Source organism: Zalophus californianus, chromosome 14, assembly GCF_009762305.2.
Source record: "Zalophus californianus isolate mZalCal1 chromosome 14, mZalCal1.pri.v2, whole genome shotgun sequence".
Classification (NCBI taxonomy): Eukaryota; Metazoa; Chordata; class Mammalia; order Carnivora; family Otariidae; genus Zalophus; species Zalophus californianus.
Window position 1 is genome coordinate 19,376,952 of NC_045608.1, and position 14,614 is coordinate 19,391,565.

Consider the following 14,614-nt stretch of genomic DNA (forward strand, 5'->3'; position numbering starts at 1 on the left):
CTGAACAGTTACTTACATCCCTAGTAATATATCTTGTGAATAAGCTATTGGGAAACAGACTAGTTTGATTCGAGGTTTTAAAGCAGTTGGGGGTTGCCAAAATCAAAGGATGGATAGTTGGTAACCAGAAAGAAAAGCTCTCTGTTCGGACCAGAGTCTTTGGTCCCCAGCCTCCCTTACTGCTGTTGTACTTTCTGTGATCACAAGGAGTTGGCATGTGTCTTCAGAAACATACTGCACCCCTGTGGTTGGCCATCTCCTTCCAAAGTGTGGGGCTGGCTTGCGATATCTCATCAGTTTTCATGGGCTGATTTATAGTCTTTGCATGCTGCTCATCATGGTCAGTTCCGTGTCAATCACTCGTATCCCCGTGGCTCCATTCAGTCTTACTTAGCGGGTCACCAGGACTCCCCTGTTGTGTACATAGGGGTCAAGGATCCATCTCTCTCCGTCTGGTACCCAGCTCTGGCCAGTGCTGGTCCTGGTCTCTGCAGGTGTGTGGATGTGTAGGTGTGTTCTCTGATTACCAGCAGTTAGTGCCTGGAGAAGTGAGGACTGAGCAGGGATTGCTTGAGTGTGAGTGTGGGTCTTCAAGGCCTGCAAAACAATGGAATATTGTGTATCTCACCTGCCTTCCGCAGAGCTGGGAATTTGTTTAGAGGTGACTGCCTGCCGGGTTAGGTGAGAGTGCAATCTACCTATTTTCTTTCTCTCATGCCCCCAAATCAGTTCCTGCTGTCCAGGAATTTCTTAGACAATATTTTGTTTTCAACTAGGATAAGATTTATCATTTGGCCTGCCAGCTGTCTATATTGTTGATCTGCCCGTAGTAATGTGGTAAACAGATAATTCCAGGATTTTACATGAAAGCACCTTAGCTGAGTATAAGAGAATTGGAAGCTCTTTTCCTTCCTTTGCTCCTTACTTGCCTCCCACAATTATTCAGAGAAGGTTTGCCAAGAAACTGTGTCATAGTTTTTAAATTATTTTAATCCTAGAGGAAATTACTTTATTAAAATTTCAAGAAACTGTGGTTGTACTAAAGTTTCCTGGAACTCAGCTTCTGCACTTAGTTCTGTCTCCATGATTCATAGACACAGACTGACTGATCCCTTTGAGACTGAATATCCTTCGCCGTAATTCTGGGTGGCCTTTCTATTTACAGGTTAGGACATGCAGACTTAGGTTGGTGAGGTAACTTGTTCTGATTTGTCCTTCTTCTCTGGTCATTCTGTAAAGGCTCTTGGAAGGGAAACAGCGAATATAAAATGTACTGTAGAGAGGGTCACCCAATAAGAACAGGATAGATTTTTTTTTTTTTTTTTTTAAAGAAAGAGTCGTGATTCTCTCTTGTGTTCAAGTAAAGTAGAAACCGATGCAGAAAGTCTTTTGGATTTTGGTAAACTTTTTATCTAGTCTGCAAATTAGCCATCTATTAAGGCGATGCACCTTCTGTGGTAACCCCTAAGTACAGTGGTCAAAAGTTGGATGCTGGGTTCCAGACAAGCAGACGGAGTGTGGCCGGTCTGTGCTCCGAGGACAATGTGTGGAGGGCTGGTGGCCCTTAGCCTACCTAGAAGTATTTCAGCCCGGTCATCAGGATTAGGTGCGGGAACAGAGCAGTGGAAAGAGTTTGACTTTTGTCTCATGTTTTATTGCTGCTTCTCATTGTGTTCACGGCATTTGGTTAATTGTCATCTGCATAAATAAAAGCTCCCCTTTGCTTCTGCTTTTGTGCTAAAGAACAGAAAATAAAACTGTCATGACAGCAAGAGAGAAACTTCTTATCTTTGGGAGGGAAGAGGAAAAAGGAACAACTTATTTGTTAGTTGAATTTAAAAAATCGATCTGCAGCTTTATTGAGATTTGTTTTACATGGCATAAAACAGCCTCCTCTCATGAATACGGTTCAATACTTTTTTAGCGTATTCACAGGCTTGTGCAAACCCGCACCACAGCCTCATCTTAGAACGTTTCCGGCACCCCCCAAAAGAGGCTCCATACCCATTAGCACTCTCCCCCCCACCCCTAGATACTGCCAGTCTAATTTCTGCCTCTGTGGATTTGCCCGTGGTGGGCACTCCTTCTAGATGGAACCGGACAATAAGTGGCCATTGCGTGGGGCTCTTCAGATCATTTTCAAGGTCATCCGTGTTGTGGCATGTGCTGAGACCTCATTCCTTTTTATGCTTGGCGGTCTTCCACTATATGGCTGTTCCACGGGTTGTGTATCCTTGTATCTGTCCACGGATGTCTGGGTTATTTCCACTTTTTGACTATTATATATGATGCTGCTACGGGAGGAAGGTGGTTCTTAACCTGTCATTTGAGCAGGTGGTTCCCCGTTACTAAGGCATACTGGAGGATTGTGGCAAGCCCGGGGCCCCCTGAGCTCTCATGCCGGTCTGTGAGATGCTCCAAGGATTCTTTCTCCCGTTGTGTTTTCTGATCCTCATGCCTTTCCTGTCTGCCGTCCCCCCAACACACATGCAGGCCCCCAGGCGGGTGCCTTTCCCATTGTTTTGGTCCAAACCTTGTGGGTAGCTGGCCCTGGGAGCCCTTGACCTGAGTGCCTTACTGGCACGAAGGGGGCCTTGTGCCCTAGCCCCAGCCACACAGGCTCTGCCCCGAGAGCAGCTTCATGGTGTACTGGTGGCCTATGAATTCTATCTCGATGAAACTGTTTTCAAGAATTTAAAAATTGCTTAGATGAATAAGTAATTCCTTCCTCTTCCCTTCCTTCCCCATTGTGAGCTCGGAGCCAGTCGGGGGAAGCTAAGTCTGAACTTGGAAGGTCACAGGAAAGAACAGCGACTGCCTTGGGGGCAGGATGGGGAGAGAAGAGTACATGGTAACCTCGCCAAACACAGATCTGTAATTACGTCCGGGCATGGCTACATGTTCAGTGTCTGGCCCCACCTCCTGCTCTGCGGCCTTCTCCTCTTTGGCTGGTGTTAGGGGTGGGGGCAGAAGGAAGGTGGCCGGCTCTGTCGGTCTTCCATCTTCGCATTTTGGCAGCCCCTCACCTCCTTTGCCTTTGTCTCTCCCGTCTGTTCCATCTGCCCCTTTCCATGACTGTCTCCGTGTGTCACCGCCTTGGTTCTGTTGTTTCCCTTTCCCCCTGTATCCCCTGCCTGTCGGCTCCTTTTCTGCCTTCCGGCACCTTCCGCCCTCCCCGGTGCTGATGGTGGGCACGTGGTTTTGGGAGACTGCCTGCGAGCATGTGCTGCAGCCCATGTGCGAACAGGCTTTGTGAAATGGAAAAGGTAGAAATCTCTCATTTACTTGGCTTTTGAGGCTTTGTTAAGATGATAGCTGACTGGCTGACCTGTTGGCTCCACCCCAAACTGGTTGACATTTCGTTAGTTTGCTTATCTATAAAAGGGGGGGGGTCAGAATAGTACCCTACTGTATAAGGCAGTCGTGAGAAATGTCTGTGAAACCCTTAAGACAGCGACTGGTTCTCAAAGGATGCTCCAGGAGTGAAAGCTATGAAATGAAATTGTATTTATTGCAAAAATATCGAGTCATGCCCGAGAGTAGACTAATAATCCCCCATACATATGCATCAGCCAGGTTCATTCTTTTGCAACATTCTGCTCCACTGGCCTGGTCCATCCCCTTTCTGTGTGACTGCCAAAATGTTATAAAGCAATTAGCAAGCCCTTTATAGGGTTTCAGCCCTGTATGCATCTCTAAAAACTACAGATGTTTTCTTATACAACCTTAATCTTTACCCCAACCAATGAAAACGATGATTCTTAGTTTAATATCTAATGGTGATACTTACTGTAATTCTGAGTCTATAGTCACATTTTTTCTGATTAACTTAAAAATGTCCATTCTTGGTTGGTTTGAATCAGGATCCAAATATTGTTCTTATATTGTAGTTCGTAATAATGTCTCTTTTAAATTGGAACAGGTGTCCCCACCCTTCACCTCCCCTAATTGACTTCTTGAAGAAACTGGGTCAGTTGTATTGCAGAATATTCCACATTCTGGATTTTTCTGTTCCCTTCTTCATGAGATCATTTAAAATGCACTTCTATTTTCTGTATTTCCTGTAAACTGAAAGCTAGCTCTAACAGCTAATTAGATTGGTTCGACTTTTTTGGTAAGAGTACTTCACAGGTGGTGCTGTGTACTTCATGGCTGGAGGCACATGACACGTAGGTGTTACTCAGTAGTCCTGTCTCTAGAGTGGGTTCAGGTGTGGTCAGCTCTGCAGTTCCTCATCAAGCTGTCATCTGCCGTTGGTTTCATTTTCATTGACGCTAGCTGCCTAAATTGCTTATTTTTTTAGGGAGTTGCCAAATGGGGGTTTTCTAATAATGCCATTCCTTCCATCTTTATTACTTCTGCTCATCAACTAAGGCTTTTGGGTTGCCTTTAAATATAGCTCATGTAGGGGGAAGTCTGGGTGGCTCAGTCCGTTAAGCATCTGACTCTTGATTTTGGCTTAGGTCATGATCGCCGGGTCGTGGGATTGAGCCCCGCATGGTGCTCTGTACTCTGCATGGAGTCTGCTTGTCCCTCTCCCTCTGCTCCTCCTTCCCAAATGCGCATGTGCTTTCTCTCTCTTTTTAAAATAAAGAAAATCTTTTAAAAAATGAGTATAGTTCATGTAGGAAAGATAGGTGTGGTTGGCCGAATTTGAAGGCACCTCCTATGACTTTGGCCTCCCAGCATGACTCCCACGAGCAAACCCAGTGAAGGAGAATTTATAGAGGAAATCAAGGCCATGTTCTGGGTGTGCTTCATCTACTCACACCAGCCCTTTAAAAAGCAGAGAATGTCCTCAGGCTGGCAGCAGAAGAGGAAGTCAGAGAGACTAAAACACAGGAGCAATTAGACATGGCGTTCCCAGCTTTTGCAGGTTGAGGGGACCACGTGAGAAGATTGTGGGTGTTCTCTAGGAGCTGAGCAAGGAAACCAGGACCGCAGTCCTACAACCATAGGAACTGAATTCTGCCCACAATCTGAATGAGGTTGAAGGCAGATCCCCCCTGGGGCCTTTAGCTAAGTCCCCAGCCTGCCAACACTTGGATTTTGGCCTTGCGAGCCCCTAAGCAGGAAACCCAGTGGAGCCCACCAGGACTTCTGACCTCCAGAACTGTGAGCTCAGAAATGGATGGTGTTTTCAAGTCACTGAGTTTGTGGTGATTTGTTACACAGCAATAGAAAACTGATACAACAGGATAAATGCTTAAGTCTTTGTTTTTAATTGCCAGTTTTCAGAGTAAAAAAAGATTAAGTGACTGGCTGCTTTATTCTCCTCCTCCTTATACAGAAATTGTATGTCTTAATGGACATCAGTTACGCTGATTCCTAATTTGCTGTCAGTAAAACTTCCACTTGAGGTATTAACAAGTGTTTGTTCTTGGTTTGGCTTATCCAAAGAATGGTTTTAAAGGGATACTAGTTATTGAAAGACAGTCAAATGAACTTATCAATTCTGATTAAGATTTTGTTACCATTTTCTGTCTGTAAGATATACTGAAGTAATCTCATAATATGCAAGTGAAGTGCATGGCCTTTGATAAATTCCATCTGTCTGTCGACAATCTCCTTAGCTCCTCTGTCTGCCTATCCATTCTAATTAGAGGGCAGTGTTTCTGATTATAAGGAGACTCCAGAGTAGGCACTTAAATCATGAAGTATGCAAATGTTACCCTCATGTCCGAAGAACACCATGGCTGATATAACATTACATCACCTACTGCCACGAGAACATCTCAGTTTATAAGTGACTCCCATTCATGCGAGTGGGAAGCTGCCGTATATAGCCTGTAGTCTTGTGCGTCTAACTTCTTTCATTTAGCATCAGACTTTGGAGGTTCAACCATGTTGTGCGTACCAGTCCTTCACCCCCTTTTGAGGCTGAATTAATATTCCATCATATGGATAGATCACAAATTTTGTTTTCCGTTTGGATTATTCCCACTGTTCGTTTAAAACAATGCTGCTGTGAGTGTTCATGTGCAAGTGTGGCCATAGGCTTCTGTCTCTCTTAGGTATATAACCAGGAGTTTTGGAATTGCTGGGATATTTAGTACAGGCCTATTTAACTTCTTAAGAAATTGCTATCGTTTTCCAAAGAGGCTGTACCACTTTTCATTCTCACTGTCAATTTATGAGAGTTCCAGGCTGGCCGTCACCTCATCAACACTTGCTGTTGTCTTTCTGGTCACAGCCATTCTCACGGATCCTCTGGTTACTTCATTGTGGTCTCGATTTGTATTTCCCTAACAGTGATACCAAACATGTTTATGCTAATTAGCCTTCTTATATCTTCTTCGGTGAAATGCCTGTTTAAATCTTTTGTCCATTTTAGAAATTGTCTTTCTTGGTATTGTTTATCATAAGTATGATTTACAGATATTGTCTCCCAGTGACTGGCTTTCCCTTTTCATTTTCTTAGTGGTGACCTCTGAAGTGCTGAAGGTTTTAATTTTGATGAAACCCAATTTATACATTTTTAAAAATTGTGCTTGTGTCATATCTAAGAACTTTCTGCCTAAATGAGTACCGTGAAGATTTTCTTCTTTTCTTCTAGAAGTTTTATCATTTTAGCTCTTAAACTTAGGCCTTTGGTTGATTTTTGAGTTAGTTTTTGCATATGATGTAAGGTAAGGGTTTAAATTCATCTTTTTTTTTTTTTTTGGATGTGGATATCCAATTGTCTGAATACATATGTTTGAAAAAACATTTCTTGGGGTGCCAGGTGGCTCAGTTGGTTAAGCGTCTGACTCTTACTAATTTCAGCTCAGGTGATGATCGCAGGGCCATGAGATCGAGCCCTGCGTAGGGCTCCACACTGGGCGTGGAGTCTGCTTGAGATTCTCTCTCTCCCTCTGCCTACTCCCTGGCCCCTGTCCTGCTCATGTGCTCTCTCTCTCAAAAAAAAAGGAAAAAAATTTTCTTTTCTACATTGAATTGTCTTAGCACCTTTGTTGAAAATTAATTGACCATAAATTGAAGGATTTATTTCTGGACTCTCAGTTTTGTTCCATTGATTTTTGCCTTAGGCCAGTACCACACTGTCTTAATTACTATGGCTTTATGTTAAGTTTTGAAATCAGGAAATAAAAATCCACCCATTTTCGTCTTTTTTTCCTTTTCAAAATTGTTTTTGGCTATCCTGGATCCTTTGCATTTCCGTATGAATTTTAGCATCAGAATTTTTTTTTTTTTTTGCATCAGATTTTCAATTTCTGAAAAAAAAAAAATCCTGCTGGGATTGTGTTGTATCTACAGATCAATATGGAGAGAATTGCCGCTTTAACAACATTGTCTGCTGATCCATAAAAATGAAATGTCTCCAAGTTTATTTAGGTCGTCTTTAATTTCTCTCAACACTGCTTTGTGGCTTTCAGTCTTCTATATCACATTAATTTTATTCCCAAGTATTTTAATGTTTCTGATGCTGGAATTGTTTCCTTAATTTCATTTTGGCTGTTCACCACTAGGACGTGGAAATAGAATGGGTTTTTGCATAGTGGTCTTGGATCCTGCCATCTTGCGGAAATAGTTTATTAATTCTAGGAGATGCATGTGTGCATGTGAATTCCTTAGGATTTTCCCCGAAGAGAATCTTGTCTCTGAATAAAAACAATTTTACTTCTTTCTTTCCATTCTGGTGCCTTTCCTTTTCAATTTTTACTTTTCACTTTGACTTCTTAAATATTTCTTATGTTGGTCCCAAATATATTTAGCATGATTTCTGAGAACATTTATATAGAAAGAATGCATAAATTCTATTTGGCATCTGGGGTTAAGGCATAAGAAATGTATTTGATATGGGCTTTGGAAACAAAAGTGTATGTTTCATTATATAAAGAGTACATTAGAAAAGTAGAAACTACTACCTTTCAAAGATTTTTGAGCAGTTTCTATAGAAACAAATTTGGAGGCAGGTATCTCATAGGTACCTATTAAAAAAGAATCGATAATTATATAAGACCACAGAAATAGTAAACACACACATACCCAAGCAACACAAAAGAAAACATTTTAGGATTACTCTTTTGTTAATTTCAAAGAACAGAGTTGCCAATCAATTTTTTTTAATTTATAAAAGTATTGCTTGAAGTGTTCTTTGCTTCAAAATATAAAAATGGTTAAAATCTGCAAAAAAAAAAAAAAATTGTTAACTATGCAACTCTCTCCTCAAAGGCCAGGGTTAAATTATAGCAAATTAAGCACTTTTGCATTTCGTTGTGACGAGGGGAATCTGAACCTGAGGACCAGCTTCAATCCTTGCGTTCCCTTTTTGCTCCCCACTTTGTTTGGAAGCGCAGGCCCCTGATTGACAGGGGCAGAGTCAGCCTCCGGCCCCATGTTATCTGTACAAAACTTTCTCTGGCCGGCCTGCCACCATGGAGAAGAAAAACCTGGGGCCCCATTCAGTTCTGCATCAATTATCTTTGCTTTTGTGGAGACTTTTAGCAAGAGAAAGAGTTAAAGATCCATTTAAACTTTCAAGAAGCAGAGATAAAACACTTGACTAAGCACAGCTAATTGGATGTTCAACTGAAAAGGCCTAGGCAGCAACAGGGAACTCTGTATCAACTTGGATTTCCTAATAAAAGTGCTGCCCAGAGAGGACCGAGGACCGACCCTGGGGAAGAGGGAAAGACTGTTGTTACTTAAAAACCTACCGACAGGCAGCCTTTTCGGCTGGCTTCTCCTCCAAGCTGGCCTCCCGCAGCCAGGATCGGAGATGAGCTCCTCCTGTAGGACCCAACCCGAGCTGGGGGACACCGCCCGCCCTGCTGTGTAGCCTCTACCCTCTGAGCATACGCGACATTGGAGAGATTTGAGGCAGCTTTCAAAGAGCGTGAAGATACTTTTTATTAGGACTGGTTTTCCTTTTTAAAGCTATCATTCAAGTTTTAAGATCTGTCAGAATGATCACTTCTAAGAAAAATTCAGAACAGCTACATTTTACTGGAATGACCCAATCCTTTCATGTCTGCTAATCACTAGACGCTGGGAACGCCGAGGTAGGGCTGCTAGACCCCTGATCTGCAGGCTGGCAAGCCGTGGTCTTTTAAATGGTTGCTGTTTAATTCTCCCAGACTGTTTTGGAGTCTCCTTAGTAGGAATTCCGTTTAGTTTGAGATGGTGATGACTGCCCATGTGCAGCCATCTGCACTGAGCATTTCGTGTGCTGGGTAAAAGAACACGACCGAGTTCAAGCTCAGGACAAAAGGCACCGAGGCAAAGCCTGGATTGGGAGTTCTGTCCTTCACAACTGCCTGTCACCAGGAGAAGTTAATGTGGAAATTAGCATGCAGATGGAGTTCCTCCTTTTTTTTTTTTTTTTAAATAACATATCAGCTATACAGTTCCTGTTTAATATATAATGATACTAAAATCCAGAATTTGGGGGCTGTGCACAAAGATCTTTCTGTAGCAGATGTAGTTATGTGCTTTGCTAAATGAGACATTCACAGTTGAATATGTTTTGATCCAGCGCTTTAATGGAAATATCTCTTTAAACACCGAGGCACATGGGGAAGATGAAGACCACATCAGGCCACAGAGGGCTTCCCACCCCAGCCAGCTTACTCTGCAAAAGAATGCATGGGGCTCCCACGGACCTCTGGCATGTCAGTATCCAAAGTGTCAATGAAGTGTGTTTTACTCCTTCCAGAGAGTCCCTGCGATTCCCAGAGGGGGCTCCTGGTGATGTTTCTGAGGCATGAGTGTAAATCCCAAGGTGAATGCGGGGAGGCCACTCTCTCAGCTGAGAGGGAAGCGTAGCCGATCAGATCGGCCAGCGTCTGCAGCCTACTCAACATTGTAGCTTTCTCCCTGGCAGGATCACATATTTTAGGGGGGAAATGGTGTATGCTCCAGCAATATTAGCAAATATGGGGTCTTAATCTGTATTGCTAGAGAATGCCAATCATCTAGGAAACATCACCTCTACTGGAAGAGTTGTCTGTCAGCATTTTGAACTGACAGTGAAGGGGGTGACGGCACCCTTTTAGGATTTAAAAAAAAACCCAAATGTGTTATGAAATTTCAGGGGTAGTTTACTGTCAGGACATCCCCTGCTTTTAGCTGTTTTGGAAATACTTTTTCTGAGAATTTTATATCTTATTCTTGATTTTTGTCAATTATTTCTACTTCAGGTCAAAGTCACAACCAGGAAGTGTAGAGATATGCTATGAGGTGGTTATTAGGGTTTGTTTGAAATCTTACTACTAAAAACTCGGTTACTGATGCAGTACATTTTGCCATGGGCCGCCCATTTTTGTAAGCGCCGGGGAATGCATCTGTGAACAGTTCTGAAGCCTGCTCCCTCATGGAGCTAGCATTCTACTGGGGACACAGACCGACAAATATGAACTGTCCCTCTGGTACCACAGGTCATGGAGAATCGCAGAGCCACAGAGAGGAGGGGCGTGCCGGTGGCAGTTTCAAATTCGGGTGTTGCGGGAAGGGTCAGTTCAACAAATCCCTGGGGGAGGTGAGGGCTCCGAGCCCCTGTATATTTATCTGGGGAGAGCAGGTGCGGGCTGCAGGCTCAGCAGAGACCCTCATACTGGAGCCACAATGGTGGAGGGACAGCGTGGAGGCCTGGAGGCTGCAGCCGAGGGGGTGAGTGGCAGCGCCAGGTGTGGGAGGGTGGACAGGCTTTGTAGGCTGTCATGAGGGCGTCAGCTTTGACTCGGAGTGAGCTGGGTCAGAGGAGCCTCTGAGCACGGGGCTGGCACGCTCTCACTCAGGCATTCGCAGAGCAGACGAGCTGCCATGGAAACGGGCCTGGGAGGCAAGGGTGGAAGCAGGACGGGATTCTGGCTTTTGGACGAGTTGGGTAGGTGGAGGTGGCGGGAGAGAAGTCACTGAGTTACAGCCTTGAAGATGGGATTTGTAACGCAGCCTGCTGTGGCGCAAAAGCGGGTGGGAGGGACGGGCTGGCGGGGGACACAGTGTCCTCGGGTTCAGGAAGGGCCGGAAGGTGAAGGAAGGGCTCAGACAGGAGGCTGAGGTCAGAGGGCAATGGGTCTGTTCCTGCACCTTGGAATCAGGGAACTTGATCTTCACTGGGCCACCTGCTGGGGCCTGCAGTCCCGCGTCCTCTGCGTTCTTCCTCATGCTGTCAGGTCACCCGGTAAGCTCAGAGCTTTGTCCCAGCTCTGATCACTTTTTGCTTGCTGAGGAGCAGAGTGCATTCTACAGGTTTGGCTTAGCAGGGAAAGAAATCCCAGCCAAGGTGGGGCAGGCTGACTTGTGCTGGTCTCTCAAAGAGACTGTAACAGTGGAATACAAAGACTCCAGGGCCACTTTTTAAAGAAGCCTTTTTTTTTTTTTTTTTTTTTTTAAAGACAGGGGCGCAGAAGGAGAGTGAGAGAGAGAATCTTAAGCAGGCTCCAAGCTCAGCGCAGAGCCTGACTCAGGGCTCGATCTCACGACCCTGACATCATGACCTGAGCAGAAACCAAGAGTCGGACACTTAACCCACTCAGGTGTCCCAAGAAGCAAACATTCTTACCTTGTAAAATGCACTTATTCTCCACGGAATTTTTTTTTTTAATTGAAATTTTCATTGCTTGGAGTGTGGATGAAAGAATAACTTAAAAAAAAATGTTGGCCTTCAGAGTTTGCTCTCAGGAATCCATTTGCTTGCCATATCATTTGTGACTATTTAAGACGATTGGAATTAGTTTTGTTTTGCGGCTCCTATGCTCACACCAGCAAGTGTGTTCAGAATTGATAGTGGAAAAGAACTTGAAACAGAATAGCTTTACTGGGAACATTGATCGATCTGGGCCCCCCTCTTTTTCCCCATTTTTTCTTCTCATTTATGATTTTCAGAATATACCTGATTTCCTCATGAGATACCACGTAGATAAGAATCCTGTTGTTACTGATTTTTTTCTTTATTTACTGCTAACCATGCTGTAGGCTTGTGTTCTTTTTAAAAAAAAAATTATACAAGTATATGCATACAATACAACGCATCCTTTTTAAGGATCGAGTTTCACTTTTTTTTTTAAGATTTTATTTATTTGACAGAGAGAGACACAGCGAGAGAGGGAACACAAGCAGGGGGAGTGGGAGAGAGAGAAGCAGGCTTCCCGTGGAGCAGGGAGCCCGATGTGGGGCTCGATCCCAGGACCCTGAGATCATGACCTGAGCCGAAGGCAGACGCTTAACGACTGAGCCACCCAGGCACCCCTAGAGATTGACTTTTGACAAAAGTGTACACCCATGTAACTACTACCCCAGTCCATGGGTATAGACCCATTCCATCACTTTAAATAGTGCCTTCTTGTTCCATTGTATTCAGCTCCCCCCAACCCCAGGCAACCACTGATCCGCTCTTAATTACAATGGATTACGTTTGCCTTTTCTAGAAGTACATTTAAACAGACTCCAAACACAGGCACTCTCTGGTGTCTGGTTTATTGGCCCCAGCAGTGTCCTTCCTTGAGAGCCATCCATATGGTGACTTGTCCAGGACTTGGGTTTCTTTTATTGTTGAATAGTATTACATCCTGTGGACTTCACACAACTCAGTGTTCGTGGACATCGGGGTTTCCAATTTGGGGCAATTATGAATTAAGCTGCTGTGGACATTTTTACCCATTTTGTCCTTGTTGTGAACGCATCTTGCTGAACAGGTGCTGTCCTCCCTCTTTGGTAAGTGGCTGGAGAGGAATTGCTGGACCCCCTGTGGAGAGATACATGCATATTACAATTGTTAATGTCATTTAATGAATATTACCTCTTTATCTTTATGAAATGTCCTTCTTCATCCTGTTGATAGATTGTTCTAATGTCTACATTCCCTGGTATTGATATAACCTTTTGGTATTCGTGTTTGCATGGTCTATCTGGTCTTTACTCTCTGCCTTTTAATTATTTAATTTATATTATATATATATATATTATTTAAATATTAAATATTTGTCTAAATATTTACATTTACAGGAAAATAATTACCAGTATGGTTGGATTTAAGTCTCACATCTTCCTCTTTGTTCTTCTGTTGCTTTTTTCTTCTTTTGGCTTGAGTATATTCTAGTATGTTACGTTTCCACTCCTGGCTTATTAGCTATACCTCTGTTTAATTTTCACGTTTTTGGTGTTTTCAGGCACCTTGGATTCCCTGGACTCCTGGTGCCTTCGCCTCGGCAAGGCCATCCTGGTCTTGGGTCCCACTCCCAACATCACGTTTCAGAAGGTACCCCTCCAGGCCAAGAGCTGGCCCGTCCCGGGGCCCTCCTGTTAATCTCCCTTCTCCTCCAGACCACAGCCCCTTTTATGTCTGAACACAGTGGCTTCTTACATTTTGTCCCGTTTTCTGTTACTGTCTTATGCCCTGCAGTGTAATTTTATTTCCAGAATAAAATATTTGGCTCTAGGTGGGAAAATGGGCTAACTCTATGAACCTGGGCCAACCTGTAACACCCTAGGTGTGTAATACCATTGTTGTAATTCCGCAGAGTGACACGAAGGTGGTAATCAGTCTCCAGCCGACCCAGAGCAGCAGAGACAAATGGGAGAAGTAGGAGCTCTGGGCAGGGCTGTATCAGTACTGTTGGGGGGCGGGGGGAAGGGGGTGGAACGAGGACAGCTGTTAGCAAGCCCTTAGGTGCTCAGTGCTCTACGTGTAGATCTCAGTCTTCAGAATAACGTCCTGGGGAGGTTGTCGAGAGCCTCGTCGGATAGACGAGAAGATAACTCAGCAGTGCAGTGACTCACCAGGCGTCTCGCAGACCAGCCGGGCTGGGCTTGAATGGACCCCACAGAGTTGGCGTCGGCCCCCTCTGGAGCTCAAGCCCTCCGTCACTGTGCTGTGCTGATGGCTCTACTCGAGAGGTTTTTCCCGATGACAGAGGGGGCATGGCCCACGAGGCAGCAGGAGAATTCAGGTGAACCAGTGCTCAAGCTTCCATGCACGAAGTGCTTGGTTTCTCCCCGAAGTGGCTCTTCGTTGGCCAGGATGAGGCGGTGGGATTCACTTCCCACGTGAACAGGTCCATGAACACCCTCGCCGTCTCCATCACACACACCTTCTCCCTTTCTGTTGATGGTAACAACCCCGCGGGTGTCCTCCAGCCCTGCAGGGTGCCCACCTAGGTCGCCTGTGTGGCACCTCTCCTTCCCCGTCTCCACTGCCACCACCTGCGTGGGTAGTGAGGATCATACCCTGACCCGCAGTTTTCAAGACTGGCTCTCCTCTTTTCACGTCCCTTCCCCTTTCTCACTATTGGGAGGTATTCTGGAGACACCTTTCATTGGGTCCCGTCCGCGTTCTGCGCCCGCGCTCAGCCCCCACGATGGATGGGGTTGTGCTCGCTGCTGTCATTCACATCGGCACCACTGGCCCCAGCCTTTTCCCTTCCTCTTGTTCCCGCAGTGCCACCTTCAGTGACCAGCGTTACGCGCTGTCCCCTTACACCTCCCTTTGCGTTCTGTCCCCCTCTGTGGAACGCCTTCGTCTGGTCTGTGCTGTTCTCACAGGTCCACCCACGGGAGGATTGGCTCACACCCCCCGATTTCTGACAATAAACAGTCCATTTTCTGACATTCTGGCTGCACCGCCTGTGTGTGGCATGCGTGTGGTGCTTACTGTGGAAAATGTAGTAATACC

The 14,614-nt window shown here is 44.9% G+C and overlaps 1 protein-coding gene across 3 annotated transcripts in view; it reads left to right on the forward strand.

The window, feature by feature from the left end:
• The window catches only part of GRK3 (G protein-coupled receptor kinase 3), a 123,050-nt gene that overhangs the window by 24,357 nt on the left and 84,079 nt on the right, over positions 1 to 14,614 (forward strand). The window lies entirely within an intron of this gene.